Source organism: Pleurodeles waltl, chromosome 3_1, assembly GCF_031143425.1.
Source record: "Pleurodeles waltl isolate 20211129_DDA chromosome 3_1, aPleWal1.hap1.20221129, whole genome shotgun sequence".
NCBI lineage: Eukaryota > Metazoa > Chordata > Amphibia > Caudata > Salamandridae > Pleurodeles > Pleurodeles waltl.
Genome location: NC_090440.1, coordinates 1,702,250,083 through 1,702,266,098, shown reverse-complemented (window position 1 = coordinate 1,702,266,098; position 16,016 = coordinate 1,702,250,083). Strand labels below are relative to the sequence as shown.

The 16,016-nt window shown below is 44.9% G+C and overlaps 1 protein-coding gene across 7 annotated transcripts in view; it reads left to right on the top strand.

The window, feature by feature from the left end:
- The window catches only part of TRPM8 (transient receptor potential cation channel subfamily M member 8), a 283,346-nt gene that overhangs the window by 17,301 nt on the left and 250,029 nt on the right, over window positions 1-16,016 (top strand). For 4 of the 7 annotated variants that reach the window (XR_011201606.1, XM_069225541.1, XM_069225543.1 and 1 more), the window contains 2 exons: window positions 9,094-9,206; window positions 9,294-9,392. The exons of 1 other annotated variant lie outside the window; for it this stretch is intronic. The gene's annotated coding sequence lies outside the window, so the exon portion shown is untranslated. The remainder of the gene's footprint in view (window positions 1-9,093; window positions 9,207-9,293; window positions 9,393-16,016) is intronic. 2 more of the 7 variants (XM_069225544.1, XM_069225545.1) reach the window with 1 other exon arrangement.

The following is a 16,016-nucleotide window of genomic DNA, read 5'->3' as shown; positions in this document are numbered from 1 at the left end:
CCTAGCAGACATTCTACTGGAATTGCAGAGGAGACTACCACCTGTTTCAGGTTAGTGGCCCCTCCCCATTTTAAAGTTACCATTGACATGGGATGGACTTTAGTCTGATTGTCAGTATTGGTGAGTGGACATGTCTGTCCAGCCACGTACTGTCCTGGGGAAACCAGTTTTTCTGTCACCATTGTGACACTGGCACCTGTATCCCTCAGGGATTTTACTCTAATCCCATTGATTAAGAGCTGCTGCCTGTATTTTTGCATGTTAGGCAGCCAGGCAGCAAGTGTGGCTAGGTCCACCCCACCCTCAGAAACTAATGTAGCTTCAGTGTGAACCCTGATTTCCTCTGGGCACACTGTTGATTCCACCTGGAGACTGGCCATTCCAGTGCTAACTGGAGTAGTATTTGTTGTGGGACTTTTTTTTGGGACAGGCCCTGTCTCCAGTTTGGTGTCCATGCTGAGTACAGATGAGACACCAGGCCTTCTTGGGATCACATTTTTTACCCTTATACCCATTTGAGGACAGTGTAGAGGCTCGGGCCCACCCTCCTGAGCAGGTTTTTGGGGCCCTGTAGAAGACTCTTTACTTTTTTCCTTAAATGTCTCAACACTCTTCCCCTGGGGAGTCTTTGTGACCCCTTTCTTTTGGTCACCCCCTGTGGAAGTCTTGGTCACCCTAGTCTTGACCCAATGGTCCGCCTTCTTTCCCAATTCTTGGGGAGAAATTTGACCTATGTCTACCAGATGTTGATGCTGTTTGTCATTGAAGCAATTACTTAACAGATGTTCCTTCATAAACAAGGTATACAACCCATCATAATCATTTACACCACTGCCAGTTATCCAACCATCTAGTGTTTTGACTGAGAAGTCAACAAAATCAACTCAGGTCTGGCTCAAGGATTTTTAAGCCCCACTGAACCTAATCCTGTACTCCTCAGTTGAGAATCCAAAGCCCTCAATCAGGGTAGCCTTCATGAGGTCATAGGATTCTGCATCTTTACCAGAGAGTGTGAGGAGTCTATCCCTACTCTTTCCAGTGAACATTTCCCAAAGGAGAGCACCCCAGTGAGATTTGTTTACTTTTCTGGTTGCACAAGCCCTCTCAAAAGTTGTGAACCATTTGGTGATATCATCACCATCTTCACATTTTGTTACAATCCTATTGGGGATTTTTAGGATGTCATTATTCTCTCTGACCCTATTTATGTACCTGTCACCACTGATGGGAGATAAACCCATCTCATATCTTTCCCTTTCTATGGCTAGGAGCTGTCTCTCCAAAGCCAATCTTTTGGCCATCCTGGCAAACAGGAGGTCATTTTCATTGAGGCTGCCCTCAATGCTTCCAGAGTTACTAGTCTCCCCTGTGGAAGAACCAGTCTCTCTGACTTTGATTTGTGGAGTCAGGGTTTGAGAAACTCTGTTCTCCCTGGTTAGGACAGGAGGGGGGAAATCATCCTCCTGTTCACTAACTTCCCCATGTGTAGGATTATCCTCAGAGCGGTGGTCCCTTGAAAACTCTGCCAAAAGCTCCTGGAGCTTTACTTTGGTAGGGTTGGACCCAGTCTTTATATTTTTTAGCTTACAGAGAGTCCTTAACTCTGACATCCCTAGATGCAGGTAAGTGGTGAGGTTGAGTTCCACCTCCATCTCATCTGTGCTAGACATTATCACTCTAAAAGTTGGGATTACTTTTTAAGAATCTAAAAACTACTTCTAGAACTTTTATCCAAACTTTTACAAACTTTTAAACTCTAAAAGGAATGCTAACAGGGACTTACACAAGGCCCTAGCAGGACTTTTAAAGATTTAGAAAAATAGTTCAAATTGCAAAAATCCGTTTCTAATGACAATTTTTGGAATTTAGTCATGTGATCAGGTATTGGCTGAGTAGTCCAACAAATGCAAAGTCTTAGGCCCCACCGCCGATCCACCAATGTAGGAAGTTGGCTCTGTACATACTATCTCAAAGTGAGAGATAGTGTGCACAGAGTCCAAGGGTTCCACTTAGAGGTTAATAATGGCAAAATTAGATAATTCTAATGCTCTATTTTGTGGTAGTGTGGTCGAGCAGTAGGCTTATCAGAGGGTAGTGTTAAGCATTTGTTGTACACACACAGGCAATAAATGAGGAACACACACTCAAATACTTAAATCCAGGCCAATAGTTTTAATATAGAAAAATATATTTTCTTAATTTATTTAGAACCACAAGATTCAAGATACAATGCAAGGTACTAGGTAAGTAAGGAACTTTGAATTAGAGCAGTAGTATACACAATATAGGTTAAAATGTCAATAAGCTATTTTAAAAGTGGACAAAGTGCAAAAATCAACAGTTCCTGTGGGAGGTAAGTAAGGTTAAGTTTCTGAGGTAAGTAAAGCACTTGCAAGTTCAGTTTCCTGGGCATAGGCAGCCCACCGTTGGGGGTTCAAGGCAACCCCAAAGTCACTGCACCAGCAACACAGGGCCGGTCAGGTACAGAGGTCAAAGGAGGACCCAAAACACATAGGTGCCTCTGGAGAACAGGGGTGCTCCAGTTCCAGTCTGCCAACTGCCTCTTCGGAGGGCAGACTAGGGGGAGTTTGTAGAGCACTTGGGGGAACACAAACAGGCACACAAAACACACCCTCAGCGGCACAGGGGCGGCCGAGTGCAATGTGCAAAGTTGGTGTCGTGTTTGCTATTCAAAGCAATGGAGGGACCCGGGGGTCACTTAGCGATGCAGGCAGGGCACAGGGGGGCTTCTCGGGCCAGCCACCGACTGGGCTAGGCAGAGGGCGCCTAATGGTCACTCCTGCACTGGAGGTTGGTTCCTTTCAGGCCTAGGGGCTGCGGGTGCAGTGCTTGGTCCAGGCATCAGGTTCTTTGTTCCAGGCAGTCGCGGTCAGCGGGAGCCTCTGGATCCTCTCTGCAGGTGTCGTTGTGTGGGTGCAGGGGGGTCATCTCAGGTTACTCACGAGGTCGCAGTTGCCTGGGAGTCCTCTCTGCAGTGTTGGTTCTCTGGAGCTCGAGCCGGGGGCGTCGGGTGCAGAGGGTGAAGTCTCACGCTTCCGGCAGGAACAGTGAGTTCTTTAAAAGTTGTTTCAAAGTTGCAAAATTTTTCCAGTTGGTGAACAGTGCCACTGTTCTCAGGAGTTTCTTGGTCCTTCAGTTCAGGGCAGTCCTCTGAATCTTCAGAGGTTGCTGGTCCCTGTCGGATTCATCGCTGTGCAGGTTCTTCGAGTCTGGAGACAGGCCGGAAGGGCTGGGGCCAAGTCAGTTGCCGTCTCTGTCGTCTCTGCAGGGCTTTCAGGTCAGCAGTCCTTCTTCTTTGTGTAGGTTGCAGGAATTTGATTTCCTGGGTCGCCCCTAAATACTAAATTTAGGGGTGTGTTTTAGGTCAGGAGGGCAGTAGCCAATGGCTACTGTCCTGGAGGGTGGCTACACCCTCTTTGTGCTTCCTCCCTGCGGGGAGGGGGGCATATCCCTAATCCTATTGGGGGAATCCTCAAATCTCAAGATGGAGGATTTCTAAAGGCAGGGGTCACCTCAGCTCAGGACACCTTAGGGGCTGTCCTGACTGGTGGGTGACTCTTCCTTGTTTTTCTCATTATCTCCTCCAGTCTTGCTGCCAAAAGTGGGGGCAGTGGCACGAGGGGCAGGCATCTCCACTAGCTGGGAGGCCCTGGGGTGCTGTAACAAAAGGCATGAGCCTTTGAGGCTCACCGCCAGGTGTTACAGTTCCTGCAGGGGGAGGTGAGAAGCACCTCCACCCAGTACAGGCTTTGTTCCTGGCCCCAGAGTGACAAAGACACTCTCCCCATGTGGCCAGAAACTCGTCTGGTTGTGGCAAGCTGGCAGAAATTGGTCAGCCTAGCACTAGGAATCGGACTGGTATTCCGGGGGATATCTCCAAGATGCCCTCTGGGTGCATTTTACAATAAATCCCACACTGGCATCAGTGTGCATTTATTGTGCTGAGAAGTTTGATACCAAACTTCCCAGATTTCAGTGTAGCCATTATGGAACTGTGGAGTTCGTGTTTGACAAACTCCCAGACCATATACTCTTTATGACTACCCTGCACTTACAATGTCTAAGGTTTTGCTTAGACACTGTAGGGGCATAGTGCTCATCCACATATGCCCTCACCTGTGGTATAGTGCACCCTGCCTTAGGGCTGTAGGGCCTACTAGAGGGGTGACTTACCTATGCCACAGGCAGTGTGAGGTGGGCATGGCACTCTGAGGGGAGTGCCATGTTGACTTAGTCATTTTCTCCCCACCAGCACACACAAGGTGTGAGGCAGTGTGCATGTGCTGAGTGAGGGGTCCCCACGGTGGTATAATGCTGCAGCCCTTAGAGACCTTCCCTGGCATCAGGACCCTTGGTACCAGGGGTACCATTTACAAGGGACTTATCTGGGTGCCAAGGCTGTGCCAATTGTGGGAACAAAGGTACAGTTTAGGGAAAGAACACTGGTGCTGGGGCCTGGCTAGCAGGGTCCCAGCACACTTTCAATCATAACTGGCATCAACAAAAGGCAAAAAGCAAGGGGTAACCATGCCAAGAAGGCATTTCCTTACACTCAATGTTTTATTTATTTATTGATATGTTTATCTTTTCCTCACTATTTCAATGGTGAAGTGCTTGTAGATAAATAGTTCTGATAATATTTACCTATTGTAATAGGAAAATGAAACAGAAAACCATAAGCATCTAATCAAACAACTTATATAAAAAATTATGGAATGATCTATAAACATGTTAAGCATAGATTTATATACATATAGAAATTCACCCGTTATAGTTAGATTTATCTCAAGTAACTATAACTCATGCCCTAAGGTAAGTATAACTTGCGCCTGAGCCAGGAACATTGTTTTTGTCAAAAATGTTGCTGAAAATATTACAATGATATTATCAAGGATATTATCAAAGATGTCATGAGTGCCATAATTTTGGGGCAATTAGTAGTGCATGGTGAGGGTGAATGGTTTTTTAAGTGAACTTCTATGTTTTTTTAAACTCTATTTCCTATCTATAACGCCCTTATAACCTCTGTTTCTTTCAGTGAATTTCTATGTTTTTTATACTGTATAGTAATTTTTATTACTACACATAAATCCAGCCACTACTCAGCATGGCCTTCTGCCCTGAGGCCAACCCCCTATAAGCACCCAACCTTGCACAACCTTCACCGATGCATGACAGGGGTTGCCCGCAAGGCCTGGCCAGCAGCGAGAACCTGCAGCCAACCCCCCTAACCACCCAATCCCACACTGCACATGGCCCTGTGAGAGTGTCTGGGTGTGAAAGTGCGTGCATCAGTGAGTGCATCAGTGTCTTAGTGGGTGCGTCAGTGTCTGCCGAAGTCTGTGAGTGGGTGTGTGAGAGTCTGAGTGAGTATGTGAGTGGGTGTGTGAATGCCTGAGTGGGGCTGTGATTGGGTGCATGAGGGTCTGAGTGGGTCTGTGAGTAGGTGCGTGAATGTCTGAGTGGGTCTGTGGGTGGTTGCGTAAGGGTCTGAGTGGGTGTGTGAGTGGGAGAAAGAGATAGAAAGAGAGGGAGATAGATAGAGATAGAGAGTGTTTTAGGCTTTGATGGACAATATATTTAGAATTAGATATTTCTGCACAAATTGAACAGAAAAATGTATTTGTCAATTCGAGCCTTAAACATTTGAATTTAAAAAAATAAATAAAAGAGGGAAATGACCAGGGATACCCCTGAACTCCAACCCTTAATGGCCTGTGACCTTCACACTTGAGCTATTGACAATTAAAAAAATAATATATATATATGCCCTTTACGGGCTATCTGGGATTGCGGGGGAAGCCTCAAGGCCTCCCCCATGATCAAGCCGTTTACAGGCTATATGGGACCACAGGGGGAGCCTCTAGGCCTCCCACCCATGGTCCCTGACTATTTTTTTAAAAAATGTTATTACATGCCCTTTTCGGGCTATCTGGGACCATGGTAGAGTCTCAAGACCTCCCCAGCGGTCCCATTGCTACAGCAAACCGGGAGCTGCTTTAAGTAGCAGCTCCCTGGTTGCTGTAGCAAAGCTTTCATCTCTGTTCCCTGCACGCACATCTGCATGCAGGGAACAGAAATGAAAACTCCCCTTTTTGACAGCCTGACCTTTTTGACAGGTCCCACTGTCAGAAAGTGGACTGGTTGCTGTGACTTAGCTGCAGCTGTCAAATCTGCAACCAAGCCCCCCCCCCCAACGTGATAGCACCGGGGGGGTGGTGGGCTCTGAAATGGATCCCCTTTACATTATTTACTATTTGCTCTGGGCAGATGGTGGTCCCCCGGGCTGCATTGAGGGGCCAGGTACCCCCCTCCATGGTTTAAATATTAACACCCTGGGAAGGTGGTGGTCCCTGGAGCTGCGGGGGGCCACTTCCCCCCTAAAACTATGTAAATATAGCACCAGGTAGGTGGTATTCCCCAGATGCAGGGGGCCGTACCGCCCCCGCATTAATATTGCTGAAAGCCCAGGGGAGGTGGTGATCCTCGGGCTGTGGGGGAGGCCCATGGGCCTCCCACACACAATTTAAATATAAATATATATGTAGGCCCGGCCCCCGTTACAAATAAACGTTGCCCCAGGACTTGGTCTACCCAGGTGCTTGAAAAAGATGAAGTGCAAGAGCCCGTGCTTCATTCTTTCAAAAAATTTCACCAGATCCGCTGCGCATCACAGTAAAAATGAAAGAAAAATGCTTTTTAGCCTTGGGGGGTCCATTTGGAACCTCAGTACCAGAACTAAGGGGTCAGGGTGTTTGTACCCTGGCTCCTTTTGCATTTTTTTTTTCTGGGACCTAGCTGAAGCTGAGTCCCAACATGGCTGATAACACTTCCTTGTTGAAGTGTTGTCAGACAATCAGATATCAGCACAAGATCAGGAGAGGTAGCGAACCTTCGCGTCCCTAGATATACAAATTTGGATTTCCTTTAATTTCTCAAAGACTTCTGAATAGATTTACACCAAATAACAGAAAGGGCTCTTTGTGAATCAAGAGCTACCTTTCTGCCAAATTTGGTGCACCTCCGTCCAGTGGTTTTGGTGCAATTGCTGTTCAAAATCCCTATGGAAAAATGAATGGGGAAAATGTGTTTGAGACCCCACTTTTTGTTGGCCCCTGCTTGATGGATCACTCTGAAACTTTCTAGACAATAGCTGAAGTGAACATCATATTTTGTTGGAAAATTTTGTGAAAAAATTTTGCACCAAAGTTATTAGCAAAACAAAAAACGCTCTTTTTATAGAAACTTGGTCCTAACTATAAGTACCTAGTGTAATATATAAATCTATATATATATATAGATATATATATATACACATGTATATATATATATATATATATATCTATATATATGTATATATATAGATATATATATTCTTTTTATGATGCAGTTCACAACATTTGATGAGAGGACAATGAAAATCATGGAAAGAATAGACTGCGAAACCCCATATGTGATCTATGTACTGGAATGTGTGTGTGGTAAAAAATATGTTGGCAGTACAGTGAATAAATGAAAATTACAAATTTTACAACATATGAGGGCGATAAGTAATCAAGATCTGACATACTCAATAGCAAAACACACATGGGAACAGCATCAGGGTGAACAGAAAGACTTAAGATTTTATGGTATGCAACATATTAAACAAAATGATAAAGGAGGAGATCGAGAACAAAGATTGAGGAGAATGGAATCTAAATGGATTATTCTAATTGGAACCAAAATGCCGTGGGGTTTGAACATGGATGCAGAGTTACATAGACACTTATAGGAGATAAGAGACAAGAGGATGGGAGGTACTTGGAAGGAGACATGAATTTATCTAGATTATTTATCTTGAACCTTCGTGAAGAATGGACTAGACCTTAGAGACGATCAGTTTAAGTCATTATGGGGCTTTCTAATAAATAAGATCCTCATGGGAGAAAGAATCCTCACATAAAAAACTCCTAAAAAACTGCAGTGTAGTAGTTTCTTGCTTTGACTGTGTTTGATTATATAGACATTAGTTTAATTTGTTCTCATCTTCAAGGTACTTTACCGAGAGTCAATAACCCAATATGAGGAGAGATGTAAATATGATATATAGTGCTTATATACTAGTTTTAGGTATAAATGGAATAATCCTTGAACCGCTATAAATATGTGTTGTTAAACAATGTAGGAATTGGTACTTTACCTAAATAAAGATAACTAATAGGAAAATAACAGAGATATAGGGAATAGAAATGTAATCATATGCTGATCTAACTAAGACTGGTTAACAGATGTAGAATCATATTAAGCACATATATTGATTTAATAAGATATTTGTATATTCAGGATACATTTGCCTTTATTTTAGACAAATGACCCAAATTTTGGATAGAAATTGACTATAAATGCCATTTGAGTGATATAAAACGATCATGGATTTTAGTTGGTGAAGGTTGGGTGATCACATGACTTAAATACACTGACTTCACAATCAACTCTATGGCCAGACGAAGGCTCAGGCCGAAATGCGTTGCCATATTTGTTTGGATAGTACTGTGCACTTTGTACTTCACATGAAATAAGGTAATAAATTACCTTTCGAATTGATGGATGGTGCCGGCGTCATTCCTGCTATGAGAAGCTGGTAAATACTGCCTCTCGGATGCTTTGTAGTGATTTATGGTGATTTTTTTTTTTTATATATATATATAAATTTATTTTACCATAAGTAATTTATACCTGTGTTAAACAGACCTAAAGAGCATCTATATATTTTAAAACCTATAGTTATTATGCTTATTTGTAGAAAGAACTATGCATATCTAAATGTATGCGTACAATCAAAATATAGAGGTTTGCATTCACAGGGATATGCTGTACATTAGTGTTTGAGTATGGTGGTTATGTAGGGAAGAGCCAACTCTTGCCCTTCAGTCTTACAGCATGGTGCTCCTGAGTGCTTTAACTCTCATCCTCCTTGCTATTAATGTTGTTTCCTCTTTCTCTTGCACATCATGGGTGTTAGTTATTCTGAATGCTGAATCGCCTATTCTATTCTCTATGAACTTTGACTGTCTTTGTTACCTTATGCAGAGATTCCTCACAGGGAACATATCCTCGGAGACTCATTGTTTGATCTTGGGCAGCTCTGTTAACATTATTCGTCCTTGCAAGGCCCTTAACACATACATTGGCTAAAAATCCAGGTATTGTTAAAAGTCACAAATGAATATTACAATGCTTGTTTAGTGTGCTAGAAAATTCTGACTTGTTCTATTATTCTTTTTTCACAGAGTCAAGGGGACTTGTTGCAGATAGGCTAATACCGTCTCTCTGGTACACAACCATCAGATGCATGTTTCACAGCTGCTCTTGGTCCAGAGTCACCAAAGGTGGGGTGCAACACCTGATAAGATGCCAGGCCCTACATCCCATTCTTACTGTGTGTGGTCGAAGGTTTTCTGCAATGGAAGTCGAATGCTCACAGAGGGTGAGGTGCAGAACCTAACTAGACTCATGGCCCTGCACCTCATCCATGCACTGTACAACTTTGGTCTCACCCCCACTACAGACAATCAAAACCCACCAATTGTGGATGTTAGACACTAATGAAGCATGGGTTGAGTGACTGGCTAGAAATCATACTCTGCACTTCACGCTTTGCTGCACACAGGCAAAGGGTGCCTGTGGACAATGCTCAGAACTGCATAGTGACACACTGTGGTCCATGCCTTCTATGTGCAGTCAGAGCAAGTACACAGTGGAGATCAGTTTTGTTGTATGTTTGAGAACAGCTTATGCATACGTGGAATCGTTAGGATGATGAGTCTTGCTACAAAAACCTGTTATACAGTCAACCCCTGTTTCATATTTCTACAAGCCATGTCCTGTATTGGTTAAGTTGCAACAGAATGTATCTAAGTCAGAACCTGCATTGAAAATTCTACTGATGTATTATGTGAGCTTATAAGCATTGCATGTCGAAGGTGCAGGTTAGGGTCATTGTGTGTGTGTGTGTGTGTGTGTGTGTGTGTGTTAGGGATTTTGGGGTGATCTGTCAAGCAGGGGTTGAAAAAAATGGGGGGGGGGGGGAGTACCAAAACATGTTTTCCCCATGTATTTCCCCACAATGTCTTTAGACACACCTACAGCCTGAACAGCTGGACGGAATTACACCAAATTTGGCAGGAAGCTAGATCTTGGTGTACAGATCATGCTTTGTGTAATTTGGTGTTAATCTGTTCCGTAGTTTTATAGATATATTTTAGAGATATTAAAGAAAGAAATATTTAGATATCTAAGGATGTGGAGAGAGAAAGGGACATAGAGGTAATGCCCTGATTACTTACCAGTAATCTCCATTACTCTTAGTCCTACACGTGCTTGACCCAGTCCTTCGTACCCACCCCGTCCCTCCCTGTGATTGTGGCCTTTTGATGAGGACTTGGTATTACAGGATGTTCTGGGGCAGGGCTATGGTCTTGTAGTTACCAGTGGAAGGGGGTCTGGTTTGTGGCATTTCCTGTTTTGTTTCGAGTTCTGGGTTTGGTTAACTAAACTTCAAGGATACGGGCTGGGTCGAGGACGAGTAAGACTAAGAATAATGAACATTACTCCTAAGTAGTTGGGGCATTAGTAACAAACAAACCACTTGGTGTGTCCGAGAGGAGTCATTTGCTTGTGTGGGTAGAGAACGGCTGATTCCCAGTGTGTCGCAACACGTTTATTTCCTGGTCTACCTGCACATTACCTTTTTCCTGTGATTAAAATATGACGAATAATCAACCACACGTCTGGGCCAGGAGTGCAGCAGTGTGAGGACGCTGTATGCGCTGAACGTGTATCGTTTATTGACTGCACTACCCTGACAGACCTGCAGAGACACACACGATGCTTTCGCCTGATACACGGTTTCCCACTTCACCACCAGGCGACCTGGTGACGAAGCCTTACCACACAGTGAGCTGGAAACCCTTTCACAGAATAGGTTCCTAGCTCGTGTGAATGCTTTGTGCAAAGGGGCTCTACTTTAAAACTACCACTGACATGAGAGGTGGCTCCAGGTGAGTTAATTATTTCTGGGGAGTGCAGGTGGGGACTGTTTAGGATGAGCAGAGCCCTCAAAGCTCCTCCATTCCCCATGTCCCTGCCCATTTGTGAGCATGCGCCCCTTTTCTGTCCGATCACAAGGTGAAAGCAGGGCTTTAAGTGGGATGAAAAAACTGGGGGGGTCTATCAAAGGGTGTGGCTGGTGTAATTAAGAGTGTGGCTTAAAACATGAAAGCTAAAAATCTGTACTTTGTTTAGTGTGCCGCCTGACTGGTATTTTGCTGCTTCTTCCTGTCACTGCATCCAGATAAACAATACAACAAGTAACATTACAACAAAAAGCCAGGACTATTGGCTTTGTCAGTGGTTGTTAATTGCGTAAGATAAGTAAGCAACAACAAAGGCTTCGTTGTATAAAATATAAAAAATGCTTCAGTTCTGAAATGATGAGACTGTGAAAGAACTATAACAAGTTTATTGAAGTTACATCAAAGGCAACTCAGGGAGGTACTGCTGCAGAGGTGAGATTTTTGTTCACCCCGAGGGGGAGGGCAAAGATGCAGAGCCCAATAGAGACCCGTCTCAGCACCTGCTTTTTAGAACAGCCGGTGCTCAGCACCGGCAGGACCCGGCCCACTTAATGTCTTGGGTGAAAGTAGTGTTAAGGTTGGCAGGTCAGCCCTTTGAATGCCATCCTCATCTCTGAAAGTTGCTGCAAGACAACGAAATCCCTGCGCATGGTCGGCTCTGGCTCTGGATACTTCATTAATTTGTAAAGATATGAGTAATCATTGGATGTGTTTATTGACAGAAGAACGCGGGGCTGTTAGTGCCACTAAAAACATTTCATTTTCAACTGGAGAGGCACCAGCTCATGTACACAATGATGTCTGTGCCACGGCGAGAGAATTGTCGAGATGTGCTTGGGCTTGAAGGGGTGAATCTGAACGTAAAAACATCAACTCTTTTTCAATTAGGTATTTTCCAGTGTTTCCCACATATTATGCGGCTTAGTTCTTGTGACAAAAAATTGCTGCTAGCCCTGGAACATATTCCTATTAGCTGACGTTTGTATATTAACTAACACAAAGTCCATTTGAAAGGCAAATTGAAAAGACGACTTAATTATTGTCAATTACAAATGTATGTTATTTGTACCAGGATACAGAACAAATGATTTCCCTTGATGTGACAGAAAAGGCTACAATTGGAATAATTAAAGCAGGGGTTCTTTCTTCGACTGACATTTAAGATGTCATAGGAAGAGTGCAGATAGTTATGTTACTTTGATTATAGGGCTAAGTGATATTTTTTAGTGAAATACTCGAAGTCCATCGGTTACACTTAGTCAACGCTCATATAGAATTCAACTGCGTTTTGCCCTTGAAGTTCAACCCCATTTAAACCTATTCCATCCACAATAAAGCGGCCTGCAGTGCCTGGTGCTACCTCAGGCCATCATCTGCATCAAAAGAGTATCGGCTACTCTGATAGGCTATCAGAAGGGGGTAAACGCAGGGACAAATTCTAATTGATTGAAACTTGAGCAATCAGTATGGGTAAAATAACTTGGGACTGGTGGGGCCGAGGACCTTGGTCTGCATCGAGACACCACCTGCTATTTTGGTGGTCCATGGAGGCAGAGTCAGACCCCAAGAAGCATTAGCAGTGGCAGTACGTTTGTCTTTAATGTGCTGCACCCTGAACACAATGTGCTCTATCTTCACATGGGTACATCTCTCACACTCTACTGACACAGACTCACTATCACCCTGAAATTCCGTAGGCACACCGCTTACACTGATTTCACGAACTGTCCCCCCTTGCACTCAGACACTTCTCACCCTGCAAGTACGCTGTAGTCACACACCTCACATCAGGCACTCCTACATGCGCACACCCACCATTTAACATGCCCTCGCACACCTCTCACCCTGCACACACCCACCGCGCACCCTGGCACACACCCAGGCACCTCCCACCCCGAACCTAAACACACTTCACCCTGCAATCAAATGCTGCTCCACACCTCACTATTCAACGACGTACCACTAAAACACCACACGCTGACGGTTCACCTTTAACTCAACCACCTCTCTCACTTGACATTCACACACCATTCACTTTGCACACTCACAAACCGCTCACCTTGAGCTCACACACCGCTCACTTTGTACACTCACACATTCCTCACCCTGCGCAATCACACATTTTTGACTTTGCACATTCACACACCTCTCAAATTGCGCTCACATACCTCACACTCTTTACTCACAATACACTCTCTGTGTACACTCACCTGCTCATATAACTCTTGCCTTGCACTCACACACCACTAATACACCACTCAGACTGACTGTTTATCTTGACTTACTCACCAATGAACCTGCACACTCACAAATCACTCGCCCTGCATTCAAGCACCACTCACCATGCACACTCATGACCTGGTCATCAGTCCACTCACTCTGCACTGACGTCGGTCACCCAGCACCAATGCACCTTTTACCCTGCAGAAAGACATCACTCACTCTGCATACAGAAACCCCTCACCTCCCAATCTGCACCCACGCACCACTTATCCTGCACTCACACCAGTCACCCTGCACTCACTCTTCTGACATACATTTCACCCTGCACTCACACACTAACACACCACTCATACTGACCTCTAGCCCTGACCTCACAGGCCTCTCACCCCCATACACAAACCTCTCTCTCTGCATACTCACACACTGCTCACCTTGCACACAACATTGAACCTACACACTCACACACTACTCATTGTAAACGCATATCACCCACCTTGCACTCACACACTACTCACCCAGAATTCAGACATCACTCACTCTGAAACACCACTCAGATATCCATCATCCTACATAATCACCCTCTACTCATATATTTCTCACTCTGCACTCACACACTACTCACAAGTCTCTTACCGTGCACTTATATGCCACTCATCTTGAACACAGACACTGGTTACTGCTCAAACACCGCTCACTCTGCACTGAAATGCCTGCCATCATGCACACTCACTATCTATCCATTCATATATTGCTCACCCTGCACTCAAACACCAATAAAACACTTGTCACCCAGCACCCCCTCACCACTCACTCAGCATTTACCTACCATTCTGCCCTCGCACACCATTGACATTGCACTCATTTATCTCTGACAGTGCACTCACCTACTGCTCTCCTTGCATTCACTCACCACTCACACATCTCTCACCGTGTTCTCACTTCTTTCATTATGCACTCACACATCTCTCACAATGCTCTCACACATCTCACTCTACACTCACACATCACACCCTGCACCCCCCCCATGCAGATAGACAACCTTCCCACACTACACACCCAATGCTCCTCATGCTCACACATACACCATTCACCATGCACAGTCACTTACTTCTCACCCTGTACGCTCCCACACCTCGTGCCTTCCATACTGAACACTCTCACACAGACACTGCTCCATCACACACTGCTCTTTCTACACCCTTATTCACTGCACCATCACCTCTCATCCTACACTCAGGCACTGCTCATTCTGCAAACAGATACAGCTAGTGCTGCACTCATACACAGTTCACCATGCACTCACATACCTTTTAACCTGCGCACACAAACTTCATACCCTGCACTCACACCAGCGGCACTGCTCACATACCTCTCGACTTGCAGTTGTACCTCACTAACACCTCACCCAGACTGACTGTGCAGCATACACACACACATCCCTCTCCCTCTGCAGACACTCAACTCTCACCCTACACACACACACCCACACACACACCCCACTTATCCTCCAGCAAGGCACTTTCACCCTGCCCTAAGTCACCTCTCATTCATCACACTTACACTGCACTCAGACACCACTCACCTAGCATCCACTCTGCTCACATGAAAACTCACACCTCTTACCTTGGACTCACTCACCTCATTATGCACTCATACACCTCTGACACCTAGGACTCACCGAACTCTCATCCTGGAGCCACCATTCACCAACCACCATGCATTCATCCATCACTCACATAGCTTTCACCCTCCTCTAACACCTCATCCTGCATTCACACACACTATGTACCCTGCACACAGACACACACTTCACCCTGCAATATACACACAGCTCATCCTATGCACACACACACTTGTCACTACATGGCACATGCTGCTTACCCTCTACTCACACACAATTCACCCAGCACACTCACACCCTGCTCACGCTGCATACACACACAGCTGGCCTTTCATCCTTCCTCAGTTCCCAAATTGCACTCATATAACTCACACAGTCTACTCACACAACACTTGTCATGCACTCACTGCTTCTCACCCGCCCTCAGGCACCTGCACGCATACCTTTCACCCTGCCTACTCACTCACTGCTCATCCTGCATACTCACTGTTCGCACTGCACTTACAGCATTGACCTTACTCACCCTACACATATACACATACACACACACACACAACACTCACACTACACTTACACACCTCTCACCCTGTAGTCAGACACCAGTGTGTTCTCAGACACCACTAATCTTGCCCTTAGAAGTTTGTAATACTGCTCTGTGCTTGTTGTTTCCGGTGCAGAGCACTGGCACTCATTTTTGAGTGCCAGCACTGATTTTTGTGCCTCAAGCATTAGGGGGCATATTTATACTTTTTAGTGCTAAACTGCACTAACGCAGCTTTGCATCAAAAAGTTTTGCATCAAAAAGTTTTGCATAGGCTTGCACTATTCTTGAGTGCCAGCGGGGCACCATATTTATGGAATGGTGCAAGCCAGCGCAAAGAGTAGGCTAGTGTAAAAAGAAATGACGTTAGCCGGGTGGGAGTGGCGGTATGGGAGAAGGGGGTTTTGCACCAAAAAATGACGCTAGGCAGGTTAGAGTGAAAAAAAATGACTCTAACCAGCCTAGCATCATTTTCTGACGCAAAACCATCCAT